Genomic DNA, 14434 nt, shown 5'->3' on the forward strand with positions numbered 1-14434 from the left:
ACTTAAGGAGAATTATAATAATATATAATATACTTAAAGCGTGGTTTGATGCTTAGAAATGAATTTTTTTTTTTTTTTAAATAAATAAAATGATATGCAGAGTATTCCGTTTTAATCTGCAAGACCTTTGTTTTTGCAACCGTTAGCCTTAGATGTATACTTCCAATTGCAAAAATGTTCAAAATCAGATGAAGAGTTAAGATAGTGAAAGTTTGAAGCAAAAATAAAAATGTCAAAAAATACAAAATTTAACTTTTCATATTGGTCCTAGGTCCCTTAACTAATGTTTAGAGAAATAATCTCCATTAAAAACTATTACTGACACAAAAACTTGACATTTGTGCGACCAAAACTCAAGGAGATATTCTAGTTCAAAGCATTAAGGGACCGTAAAGAAGATGAGATTGGAACTTATCGCCCTTTCAGGAGAATGACAGGTCGTCAAAGTAAGAAATACAAGGTTTATATTTTTCATTATTACAGCAAATGTTATGCCGTGATACGAAAAACAAAACCCACCAAAAAACCTTGAACAATTTGAAAAACCACTCTATGCACACATTTAATTTTAAACATTTGTTGATCGCTATATCTTTCCCCAAAAGGTGTTATTGACAGCAAGTGAAAGGTAGTGTAAGTCACAAAATGCTGCGTTTCATTTCTCGGTGAATATTGGTCGTACTAATTTCAAACTTTTTGTGTTGGAAGAATTTTTCCAATGCAGATTTTTTCCCTAAGCATAAGTTAGAGGACCTGGGGCCCGTATAAAAAGTTAAATTTTGTATTTTTTGACTTATTTTTATTTTTCCTACAAAATTTCAATATCTTAGCTCTGCATCTAATTTTGAACATTTTTGAAATTGGATGTGTACATCTAGGACTAACGGTTGCAAAAATAAAGGTCTTGCATGTTAAAATGGAACACCCTGTAGAAAAAAAAAATATTAAGCAAAAAAACACCTAAGTGTTTGATATAAAAATGAACAACGTTAAAAAAACCGAATCGACGTAGAAAACTTACATTTAATTAACTGGTATACAAAATGCTTTTAAGCGTTATATACTTCTACTGTTCGTATCAACAAATGTTTTAACACTGGTGTGCAAAAATTAAGGAGGAAGTCGAAAAATTAGCATATCAGCTGAACGAAGAGGCAGAGCGGACAGAAAGACCAATCAGGAGAATAAGTAAGGTGATGTACGGTAGCAGATGCGCAGATATGCAGGCAGACGTAATGGGGGAGTGTCTGAGTAGTATAAAGCATGTCGTCGGTGTAAGATCAGTATTTCTGGCAAAGAGATTGCACGCCGTATAGCAGTTAAAATCACACCGAGTTGCTGCCTCAGCGAGAAATGGCGAATAATCAATCTGTTAGACGACATCTGGATGCTTTTATCCGAGGTCGAATCATTGGGAAGTTGGAGGAAGGTCGCAGTGTGACAAGTGTGGCTGCAGAGTTCGGAATTGCTCACAGCATCGTTTCACGACTTTGGAGACAATTTCAAACTACAGGAACAGCTATCCGGGGGTTCAGTAGTGGTCGTCCACGAGGAACCACACCCGCAGATGTCCGGTATAATGTCTTACAGGCCAGAAGAAACAGGCGCAGACAGCAAGAGAAATCGCTAGACACACGACACAGGCGACTGGACGACCGATATCGCGTTTTACCGTGGCCAGAAGACTGCACGGTGGTGGTCTGTTTGCACGACGCCCTATATGGTGTGTACCTCTAATGCATGCCCATCGGAGAAGGCATTCTCTGTGGTGCCGGGAACACCGGAATTGGAGAGACAATGAATGGGGACGAGTACTCTTTACAGATGAGAGCAGATTCAGTCTGAGTAGCGATTCTCATCGCATACTCATCTGGAGAGAGCGGGGAAGCCGCAATCATATCTCGAACATCATTGAAAGGGATAGGTATGGAGATCGCGGTGTTCTCGTTTGAGGAGGCATCATCGTTTGGGGAGTACAGACCTTCACATCTTCGACGCAGGTTCAGTCAACGGGACCCGTTATTGTAACGAGATTCTTCTTCCATATGTGCGTCTTTTTAGAGGCGCTATGGGTCCGCAGTTCCTTTTCATGGACGACAATGCACCATGTCATCGCACAGTAGCTGCCGAACAGCTCTTAGAGAGTGAGGATATTGAACGTATGGATTGACCGGCACGATCTCCGGATCTCAATCCCATCGAGCATGTATGGGATTTTCTAGGCAGACGCTTGGCAGCTCGTACCTTACCACCAGTAACGATTCGGGAGCTTCGATTGGCACTGCAAGACGAATGGGCAGCAATGCCTCAACAACTCATTGACACCCTCATTCTCAGCATGGGCAGACGCTGTGAAACCTGCCTAGCAGTCGGGGGAGATCATATCCCCTACTAAAGACCGGATGTTTCTTGCTGGACACCCATCACAGGGATGTTTCGGCCTTCAGTCGCATTGCGCTCCATGCTACTTTTTCAATAAAGCTTCTTTTTATCCCTCTGATTTCTCTTTTAGTAAGTGTTGCTTACATTACACATGTCCTTACGTATTGGGGATCTTACGGTATTAAATGTGTTGATTTGGAAAGCTTTTGTACAAAGTTATATTGAAAAAACCGTCTCGTCCTTAATTTTTGCACACCATTGTATATAACTGTTAGGGTCTGGTGGGGGAAAGTGGTCAATGGGGTAAAGTGGTCATACGTCAAATAAATGACTATAGCTTGGAAATAAATATTCGAATGAATGTAAAGATTTTATTCTAGTTTCGTTGAGTTAGAAACTACATTTTGAATACAAAATTTCCAAAACTGGCAAAATTTTATTTGGTGAAAAAAAATATTTTTTGTAAATATGAAAATTTTAAAAATCTAAACACCTCTTTTAACTTCTTTGGGAAATTTTGTTTGTTAGAATTATGAACAGATTGACAGCACAGGAAGCTCCATACATGTCTTAAGATCGCTTACTCATTAGCAGTTAGCTGAATATATTTTAGATCATTTTTAGAACAATTTCAGTGAGATGGGGTAAAGTGGTCATAATATTAGGCTTAACGAATATTGATCTTCTAATGTCACTTAATAGTTATGTGTAAGGCAGATATAAATTAAATATTAATTTCACTTAATATGTATTGTTTTTACCGTAAATGGGGTTAAATATACGAGTATATACGTATGCATACGCATATACTCGTGTAGACGCGTATGTAAACGTATTCACATAAATGCACCAATAAATACGTATATGGGTATCTGCGATATGGGTATTTTTTATCTATGCAGATATACATTTGACTATACAAGTATATACTTACTTTTACTCGTATGTACACGAACACTTATATACTCAGGTAGACACGTATATACACGTACGTACTCGAGTAGACACTTACATACAAGCATATGACATACAAGTATACAGGGTTAGTTTAAACTCTTGGGAAAATTTTTAACAGGTGTTAGAGGGGAGGATAAGAAGCAAGAATCACAAGGAACATATGGTCACAAACACAATGCTGACGCGCAACATGCGCGCAAAGCCAAAGACTGATGGATGCGAAACAGGTCATGAATTTGTTACACTAAGTCAATTTTGTACAACATTTTAGGTCGTAAGAAAGTTTTAAAGCGATTGAAGAAATTTGCGGCCTGCAGCTGTAATACATGCGTCGCAATCACAAAGCACTCTCTGTTTTAATAACGAGACTTTTGAAAAACTTTCATCCGTCGCTGCGCCTTTGTTGCGATGCGTGTATTAGAACTACTACGGGCCGTAACTTTCAACAAGTGCTCTAAATATTTTTTAAAACTAAAATTTTGAGTAAAATCATCTTTGTATAAAAAATTTGTGACCTGTTTTGCATCCATCAGTTTCTGGCTTTGTATGCATGTAGCGCGTCAACGACCATAAGCTCCTTATTATTCTTTGCTTTTTATCCTCACCTCTCACACCCCTTAGATTTTTGCTCAACAGCTTGGATTCACTCTGTAGGCATACATGCATGTAAGCGTATATACTCGTGAATATATATATGTACTAGTGTATACACGTAAATGTACGTATATACGTCTTTTCAGGTATATAATTGTGTTTACACGTATACATACGTATGTACTCGTGCTTCCATATATACATGTATATACGTGAGTAGACACGTACAAACATGCACTGGATGCATCCACGAATTAACTCGTGTATACCCGTATATACATTTATGTACAGTTATGTATATACCCACATGCACACTTGTGCATATATGCCTATATACGTCTACTTTACATGCATATACTCAGGTATGCACGGTATCTACTCATATATGAACGTGATTACTCATGTTCACACGACACGTATATACTCGTGAATACACTCATATATTAGTGCATATACTTGTAATCATAAAAATAACTGAAATATACAAATATTAGGGTTATTTAATACGGTTTTGCATTTATTTTTAACTATGACCACTTTACTCCATGCTATAACCACTTTCCCCCATCCCATGGGATAAAGTGGTCATAAATACAAAGAGAAAAGAAAGTGTTATAAAACTAATTAAATCAATATTTTTTTTTTCTAAACTTCAATGTACTGTGTTCTTTAATAATGCAATGTGAAATAACAAAAAAAAAAAAAAAAAAACGAAGTGTTTAAATAATTTGTTGTATTTATTATCTACCAAAGTTGAAAACCTACGATTTTGGCCACTTTACCCCACCAGACCCTAGTCTGTGATATTTTTAACGCTCTTGCATGCGTTTTTCACTTACTGAAAATTGGAAATACGTCTCAAAACACTTTGCCTTAAGTGGAAAAGTGAAAAATAAAGTTATTTTATAATGAGATATTTTCTATCTGATTATTGAAGATATTTTTTAATTTTTCATCAAATGAAAGAATAAATAAAAGAATATATGAATAAGACACACACACATGAATAAGTAATGAAATAATAAACGAACATACAAATAAATTAAGTAATTAATGTATCAGAAAAATTAACGAGTACACAAAATAGTGAATGAATGAATAAAGAAGTGAAATAATAAATGAGGGAATGATAATGAATTAAGTAACACATGATGTCGCAGGTGATTTAATAAATGAATGAATGAATAAACGAAATAAACTATTTCACTTTGCCCTGAGTGCATTTCAAAATACTGTGTTAAACAGTGAAAATCAAAACATGCCAGATGTTAACTAAAGAAATACTGCAATCGACATCAGGAGATCTCAATTAATATTTAAAACAGTGTATAGAAAAACTTTATCATTTTATAATATCAAAAAATTTTTTTGATAAACCAAAAAGTAATACAATACAGGTGTCTCTCGTATAACACGTTAGTTCGTTCCGTGAAGTATCGAAATAAGTGTTGTACGAGACGTTTTTAAAATTAACATTTCTACTTATTTTTAATACTAACTATGCATGCGCACGAGAAAAATCTGGTTAGGATGTATCGTGTTACATCGAAACCGTGTTATACGAGACTTAGAAAGAATGCAAATCAAGGGATGTGTACCGTTCTGTATCGAAACCTAGTTTCATAAAAACAAAGAAAAGTATTAGAGTTATTCGCAAAATTTAACAGAATGTATTAAACAAATTATGATTATATATATATATATATATATATATATATATATAGAGAGAGAGAGAGAGAGATGTTTTTAGTTTACAATTTTTTGAGCAGTGGTCGGAAAAACTGCTTTTTTTTCAAAAATGTAGCGACTGCAAACTACTTTCGAAATGTATCCGCTACCTCGCTACTTTTTAAATAAATAAATAAATAAAATGCATACACACCATTTGAGGATTGAACAAAAAAACTCAAAAAGTGGTTTACATTGATGAATTAGATGATTTGAACACGGAATATTACTAAGAATTATTTCTTCTTTCTTTCCTTTTCTGAGCCAATTTGTCATTCCAAAAATGTTTTCACGAATATTCGCTTCAAGAAAGGATTTAAAAGTTGAAGAATTCAGCTTTCAAAATTTTAATCCTTTGGTGCTCGCGAATATTTAATTCAACCAGAGCAACTCGACTACTTGAAAAGAAAAATATTATACAGTCATAATTTGATTTAAATTTTACACAGACAGATATATGCATAAAATTGATTAGGTGATTAAATACATATTTCAAACAAAAGAGAAAAACTTTCATGAAACAAAAATAAATAAAAAGAAAAAAAATCCGTTATTATACTTTACGATGACACTGTCGTTAGTCGACCAGGGCAGTTCAATATCATTCTCTTCTATAACATTTACAGTAGTAACTTCCATGTCAGGTGAATATTGGAAAAATAATCTCACTGAATTCTAAAACGTTCATCCACGAAATATTTTCGGCTGCCGGAAAACACAAAGGTGGTACTAAATTGGCAGTTATCGCTTATTGTTTTCTTTCTAAGCAACGCTCTAGTCAAGGTGGATATTGGTGAATGAAAATTTCGATGCTAAACAAACTTATGGCATCAAACAGATAGAATGAATGGCATCAAAATCAATGACGTCTGTGAGGTCAGTTTGTATTTTTATGAGTCTTATGTCTCATTGCATTCGCTGATGTACTTGCGTAAGATTTGCACCACTCAGTTTCACTCGAAACCGTGTTTCTTTCTTTTTAAAACATTATTTAAAAGTAGTTTCCAGAAATCGCTACAAACTACTATTTTTTGTATCGAACTACTCGCTACTCTGCTTTTTTTTGAAAAGCAATGCGCTACACTACGAACTGCTAAAGAATGTAGCTACTACAGTATCGTCGCTACTAGTAGCTCGCTATTTCCGACCACTGGTTTTGAGTCGTTGGCTATATTTTTCCAGTAAATTATTGGTAGAAAATCTACTGCAAACCAAGTTTAATTAAATTAGATTGAATCGAGTAAAATCACTGTAACTAAAATTAACATAAATAAATACAATACTTTTGGCAGCAGATTTGAATTTATGCAACTGATTTAAACACAATTTATTTGAAAACACATACAGTGGTTCCCAAAAGTGTTCATATACCTACGACTTTCAATGAAATAGGCCATTATCCATTGGTTGGAATTCATATTTCGGAATAGGTACTTTATTATAAAATCTACGATCTATTTTTAACAAAACTACATGAAAATTTTTAATAAAACATTAAAACATAATTTTTAAAAAATCAAAACCCAAAAATTGCCGGAACTTTTATTTCACAAAAGTCTTCGTACACTTTGAAAAAATGTCAAAAAAATAGTAAATAATCTAACTTTTTACAAAGTTATTATTTAGTAGAATATCATGCAGTATCAAAAACAGCTGTTAAACGTCTGGGAATAGATTTCATTGTTTTTTTTCTTTCTTTTTTTTGTGCAATTTCTGAGTAAGTGTTCAGCCGCACTTCGAGTCTTACTGTTTCTCGTTCGCTCTTCGTTTCAATGGTGTATTTTCGTAATCTAGCTACCAGATATCTCCAAATATGTTCCATTAAGTTTAAATCTGGCGATTGAGAAGATATTTCTAAACTTAAGGACAATTTTTGAGGCACACAAACGTGTGCTTTTTATCGTTATCTCTATAAAAAACAAAGTTGTTTCCGATTACCAAATTTTGGGCTAATAGTTTAAAATTGCTTTTTAAAATATTTAAATGAACAGCATGATTCATTATTTCATCAAAAAATTTCAAATTTCCTAGTCCTGATGCTGTAATGCACCCTCACATTAGAACGTCTTCCCCGTCCTGATTAACTGATCCAACTAAGTTCTTCAGATTGAAGTTCTCATTTTTTCTTCTATTTACAATTATACAACAATTTAACCCAAAATGCTGAATTTATTTTCAGCTATAAGTAAAACGTTGTTCCAAAACGTTTTGAGCTTATTTATCATTGATATTACGACGGAAGAAAATTTATGCACGAACAAGAAAATTTCTGCAGGAAGAGGTCCCATTTAATCCAGCTAATCAGAGAACTTGGCGAACAATTTTAGGTGAAAATTAAACGTAAAATGTTTCATTCAATTCTGCAAAAACTTTTTCAGCACTCAGATGTGTATTTTTCATAATTTGTTTAACTGTAAACCTCTGATCACGCATTGTTAACTTTGCCAGTTGACCTTTTCTTACTTTGTTTTCGATCCGATTCTTGTCTTTAAAGCATTTTATCAAGCACTTCACTATAGAATGGTATAAATTACCTAATTTAGAGACATTTCAACCCAATTTATTGCTACTGTGAGGAAAAAAAAATCAAATTTCGAATCGTGTTTGTTGTTTTCTACGCATACCTGCCATTTCAAAATAAGCAGAATATTATTCAATAAATAGACAAAAAATTAACGGCAAATGACTTTATAGTGTCATTACAATGCAAAAATAATAAAAAACCCACACATGATAATTTTAATCATGAATTTATTCGAAATATTTCAGTGTACGATGACTTTTGTGGCGTATTTTTTCTCTTTCTCTTCGTTTTTGGACGAATTTCAAAAATAAAATCTGGCAATATTTTGAAGAAAAAAAAAAACTACTGGGTTTTATTCAGAATGACATAGGAATGGTGTGGAAAAAAATGGACTTCATATTCGAATTCAGTTTTGCGTTATTTTGGTTTTACTACAAAATTTCAAGGTGTACGAACCCTTTTGGGAGCCACTGTAGATGATTAATGTACACTTCGATCTTATTATCAAGATCTGCGAATTTAATTCATTTAAAAGATGTTATAAACCAGGGCTGTTTTTAAAGTATCCGACCTTATCCTTTTTTTTTTTGCAAAAACTAGATGGATATGAATCAAGCGCGATTTCATCAGATGACCTTGAACCGTAGTGCGTTTTCATATCTGCCAATAGAGTCAGTAACTGGCAAGAAGAATTTGACTGAGTTAGTGTGTTGAACTCTCGTCGATTTTTTTTTCGGAAAAAATGGTGGAACGATTGAAACAGCGATACTGCATCAAAGTTTTTCAGAAACTGGGTGAGAGTCAAGGGGAATACCATTCAACAGACACAAACGGCTTTTGGTTACGATTTCTCAGCACATTTCGCGCATTTGATTTCGACGTTTTTGGCGAAAAACCTGATCCCTGTAGTTCATTAGGTTCCTTTACTCTCCTGACATGGCCTTTTGCGACTTCTGTCTACTCCCCACCCCCCCCCCCCCCCAAAAAAAAACGATCGAAAGGTATTTCTGCTTTAGTCGTCACTATATTTTACGTCAGTCAAACTCTATTTTCTATGACTGACGATATTGACCGACGGGAAAAAATTCACGCATGCGCAGAAAGGTTCAGAGTCGGCTCGGTTTTCACATAAAAAAGGGTCGGATACTTTTCTAACCGCTTGAGCGTTTTTTTTCCTCGCTCGCTATTTTCAACCACAATATACTGCTACATTCACTGACCAGAGAGTTTATTTAGAATTTATTATCTTAATTTTTACCGGGTAGAATATCACGACTTTCAAAACGAAGTTGCACAATCAATGCAAAATTTTTGCTTGATAAATTTATGCTCTGATAAATCAAAGCTCTTTTAATTCAACAGATGCAAATTGAGTAATTTTAAATGTTGCTCTTTCACAGTTTTGAAAAGCTTAACTACAGAAAAATCTTATTAATTTTTTACAGCAATGAATATCTGAATGAATATATCCTTCTTAAAACGCTGCAGAATTTCTTTCCCACGTGATTGCCCCAAGCATACAGCAAAATAAATTTTTAATTTTCATATTAAGTTAATATAATTGATAATTTTGAAACGTGATTTTCCTGTTAGGTAAATCAAAATGATTCATTTGGAAAATGGTATTAAATTAGCAACTTAATAAAGAAGCTTCCAGATTTTCTAGTGCATTAAAATATTTAGCATAAAGTTCTCTATTTCACAGCTGAAGACAAAGATTAAGATTTTAAGCAAATTGATTTATTGATGTTACACAAAGTCTTTCATTAATTAACATTTGTTCAGAATTTGAGAAAATTGTGACTATTTGTGGGAAATTGGGATTTCATTTTAATTAATAAGGGAGCTTCTGTCAGCAAGTAGCAACTGAGCAACAGTATGTATGTGAATTGGAAGTTAGTATCGAGCAAATTTTAATGTGAAAACTGAGTGCCCCCGCCCCCTGCTCGTTTTTCCCGTCAACCCCTGTTTGCTACGTGTGGTGGCTCAATGCCGCCTGCAGCGGGTGACAAGCCATGATTTTAATGAAATATTTTATTGAAGAATACTGGCAACTCATGATTTTGATGCTTTTTCCCGCGGATGTCCTTAGAAAATCTTGTCCTTTATCTCCGGCTCCTTCAGGTTAAGAAGAGACAGGTTGGAATGAATATCCCTGGATGTCCTGTATTTAACGGTTCCAGCACTGACCTGGTAGACATTCACAGTCCATAGACAGTCATACACACACACACACAGAGAGACGCGCACAGGTTTTAATACTACTGATTCGTTTATATGAACGGATTAGAATGGTAGTGGCATAAATTAGTAGCCAAAACTTTTACCGGTTGAGTTAATCATGGGTTTCTGTTCCTCTCAAATTCTTCGACCCTGCGAGGAAATTTCGAAACGCAACAGATCATCTCTAGGCAACGCTCCAGGATTTCACGTGTTTCCACCAGTTTCCTGTTAAAGTCAAGTATCTTTGCAAAAAGTTTCATGAATTGCTGCAAGCTGCATGAATTTAGACTTCTTTCTCAGTAGACTCTCACTGAGGTGGAAAATATTTTAAGCTACAATGTCAATATATACTAAGCGTTTTTATTTGGTGCACCGCTTTCGTCTCAATTACGGTCCGTTTCAATTGACAGATTGCCAAACGAGGACGAAACGCAGTTTCTGTAGGCTATATAGCTTTGCAAGAACCGCAGGCAAATAAAGTAATAGATAGTGGCTTGCAATTTCTCATTATATTTGACCATATTTGCTTTGATGTTTAGGAGCTTTCCTGGCAAATCTAAGAGAGACCAATCTCTCTAGGAGATCCTGGAGAAACCAAGCTATTAAACTGAAGGTTCCTGATTTACTCCAGGAACGTTACTGGCTTTTATTAAGAAAATTTCTGAATTCTTCAGAAAGGTTCCAGGTTAATATCAGCAAGGTTGTTGACTATTATCGGGAATTTTTCCTGTTTTTAACAGATCTGTTATCGGCAGAATTTAGGCGCAGATTAGCTGCCCATTATTTTTGAGGAACGTTTCCGGGTTTTTTTTACATAGTATTAAGTGTACCAATTGTGTAAGACAGTACCAAAATATATTGCCCACCAGTGGGGCACGAAAATTGCCCTCTTACCGAAACTGCTCTTAAGTTGAGAATAACTGTGAAGTGGCAGTTTCCCTGCCGTTGTTTGGATCAGCAGTCAAAATTTCCTATTAGGAGGAACATCACTTTCTCATAAGTTTTTACATGTATTTGACTTTCTTTCAGTAAACCCATCATGGCAGTAGTGTAAGTCATTTAAAATTACATTAAAGCAAGTTAAATAACTTTTGATTAAATTTGATATATAATAATAATTTTAAAAAACGACTCTCATCACAACGTGTAAAAGTAAAAATGACATTGAACCTGCATATATAAGTGGTAATTCAAAATGATGGGCAAAATTTCGAATTGCTTTATTTCCGGCAATATGCATTGTACTTGAATTTTGCTATTTTTTTTTTTAAGTGAGTGGATGTGTACCTGCAAAAGTAATTCAAATCAATATATCTTGGCATTACATCATGGGTTTTTGAACAAAAGAAAAACGCTTCGAAACACGCAAATAGTTTCTGGCTGATTCTTATGTAAAATGTCTCCCAGAATCCAAATATCGTCGCCTCAGAGCAACAGTAAGACATCTAATCCCAGAAACAGCAGTAAGATATCCTACTGTTTTCCTGAGGTGACGATATGAACACCGTTTTCCCCCTACGCGTCGCCTTTTTTTTGGAAATGCTGCCCCCCATTTTTTTTTCAGTTTTTGAAAGTTTCATAGCCATTACTTTTATTTGTCCAAAGCCATAATTTTTAAGTATTTGCTTTGACTGAAATTTTTACTCCTTTATCCCCAAGACAAGTCCGACTCCGACTGCGCAAACATTTGCAGGGATTGCGGACTTTGAGGGAAAATGACGGACTACAACTCCGAGTCTTTGAATTTAAAACCTTCGACTCCTGACTCTGACTCTTTTACCCAAAAATCAGATCGACTCCGACTCCGCTTCCCTGGTTTTTATTCTAAAAAATATATATATTTTTTTATTGATATAACTTGTTTTTATTTTGACTCTAAAGTTTTAATATTAATTCTATTTTTGGCAACGAGACCAATACAGCGAAATACGGAGCCCTTTAGGATTTAATATAAGGAGCAGCGCAGACTTTTTTTTTTCTTTATTATTTCTTTAAGAGGACATTTTATTTTATTTTTTAAGTATGTTTATTAATTTCTTGAAAATTATTTTTGGCCAACGGGAAAAAAACAAACGATTTTTTTAATGCAATGTATGTATTCTAATAAGCTTATTATTTTTAATTCTTTTTCTTTTTTTGTTATTTATGAAAGCGATTAAAGATTTTTTTTTGATGAAAAAAAAATAAATTAGCTTCTTTGTATTAAAGGTGCTACTACTTGATTCGTTCCTTTATTTAATTTTTTATTTTATTTTTATTTTTTTGCATATCTATTTCTTTAGATTAGCGAGGCATATTTTGTTTCTAGAAATCTCCCTTAAAGTGTTAAAAAGGTATGCTTGATATAATTTGCAGTCTTAACTAATTTAGAGAATATTGATCAATTACTTGAAAGTCGATATTGGAATACGGAAAAATTGACTCGGAAAAACGCACATGTGCATTTAACTATAAATTACTGCGTTACAAGCAAATAATTTTAAAAAGGTGAATACGAAGTAAATTTTCTTTTTTTAACTCTTAATTTCTTCAAGTGAAAATTATTAGCTATTTCTTGCAATAGAATATATTTTACTAACATCACACACACAAAAAAAAAAAAAAAGAGTCAATACCTACGTTATAAAATATAATATCCTTTCGAGAATACAGGATGATTACAAAATTGCTCCGAGAATGGAAGTTGTACCAATTTGAAAATGAAAGAACCAGAAGTGTTATTATTGTTATATTAATTTTGGAAGATTGATTTAAATCATCACCGTATTTTAAACCACAATAACTATAAGAGCTTTTACAAAAAATTGTTTTTAGACTTTGGAACATAAGATGCCTGAGGAGAAAAAATTTTCAAACTGAGGCTATAAGAAACCTATAAGTTTTGTTTCCAAAAATTGGCTAGCTTTATGCATACATATTGTTGAAAATGTATCTAATTTGATGCTGCTGTATTATCGCAAAGGGGACGAAGACTACCTTAATGATCAAAATTTGACGTTTGACTCCAAATTATGACAGTTTCGAGTCTGACACTTGTTTACTGCTAATAAAGACAGTAAAGTAACCAGGTTATAATCAAATATTGTCTCGATAATTCGTAAAAGAGCATATTGCCGTTTCCCCTGTAGAACAGGGAATAAACGGAACTCGTGTTTGGTGGTGAGATAGGTAGGTGCAATGTCTCCTCTTGATCTTTTAAATGAAGCATCAAATTGAAAACATCATAGGAAAATTGCCATTAATGTTCAAATCATTCATGACCTTATGAAAAAACATTTATAAAAAGCAATCATTTACATTTTCCCCAAAATGTTGTTAAAATAAAAATACATAGATACTTAATTTTAATCATTATACGTTCCATAATCCGCCAGGTAAAAGATCTCTCAGGTATTTGTTTGGCTTGATAAAATTAAACGCCTAGTGCAGTTTCGCATCGCAGAGAGCTCAAGTGTCTCCATCTGGTGGAAACTCGGCGTCAAAATTTCCCGTGCCAGTCACATCCGCGCCTTAATGGTAACATATAAAAGACTAGATGCCATATAGGTGGTTCGCACTAGGTCCGAAAGCCTCTAACGAAGCTCCATTAGAAAGAAAAAAAATACCATAACGGATCCTAAGATAGCTTATTTTACCAATTCGTTGCAAAAAAATAATAACGATAAAAAAAACGGCAATACGCCTTAAAAAAAAAAAAAAATGATTTCAGCAAAGGAAGTCTCAGTCCCTCAAAGAGTTAATAGTTTGTTCAAGCTTTTAAATGATGGTTAGAAATGATAATTAGAAAACGGATAAAATTTGAAATTTCATTCTATTTCGTATTACCAAGAGAAAGTTATAAACGTAAATAAATAAAGAACTAGTTCAAGTGTTAATTAAAAACAATTTAAAATGAAACCTTGCGAATATTTTCGTCGAGAGGGTGGTTGAATTTTGTCAGAAATGTTGTTCAAATCGAACAGAGTGGCGGAATTACGTTATATAACATTCATACAGTTTTGCATTCGACTCGATAGATATAGATTT

The sequence above is a fragment of the Uloborus diversus genome, chromosome 3, assembly GCF_026930045.1.
Source record: "Uloborus diversus isolate 005 chromosome 3, Udiv.v.3.1, whole genome shotgun sequence".
Lineage (NCBI taxonomy): Eukaryota > Metazoa > Arthropoda > Arachnida > Araneae > Uloboridae > Uloborus > Uloborus diversus.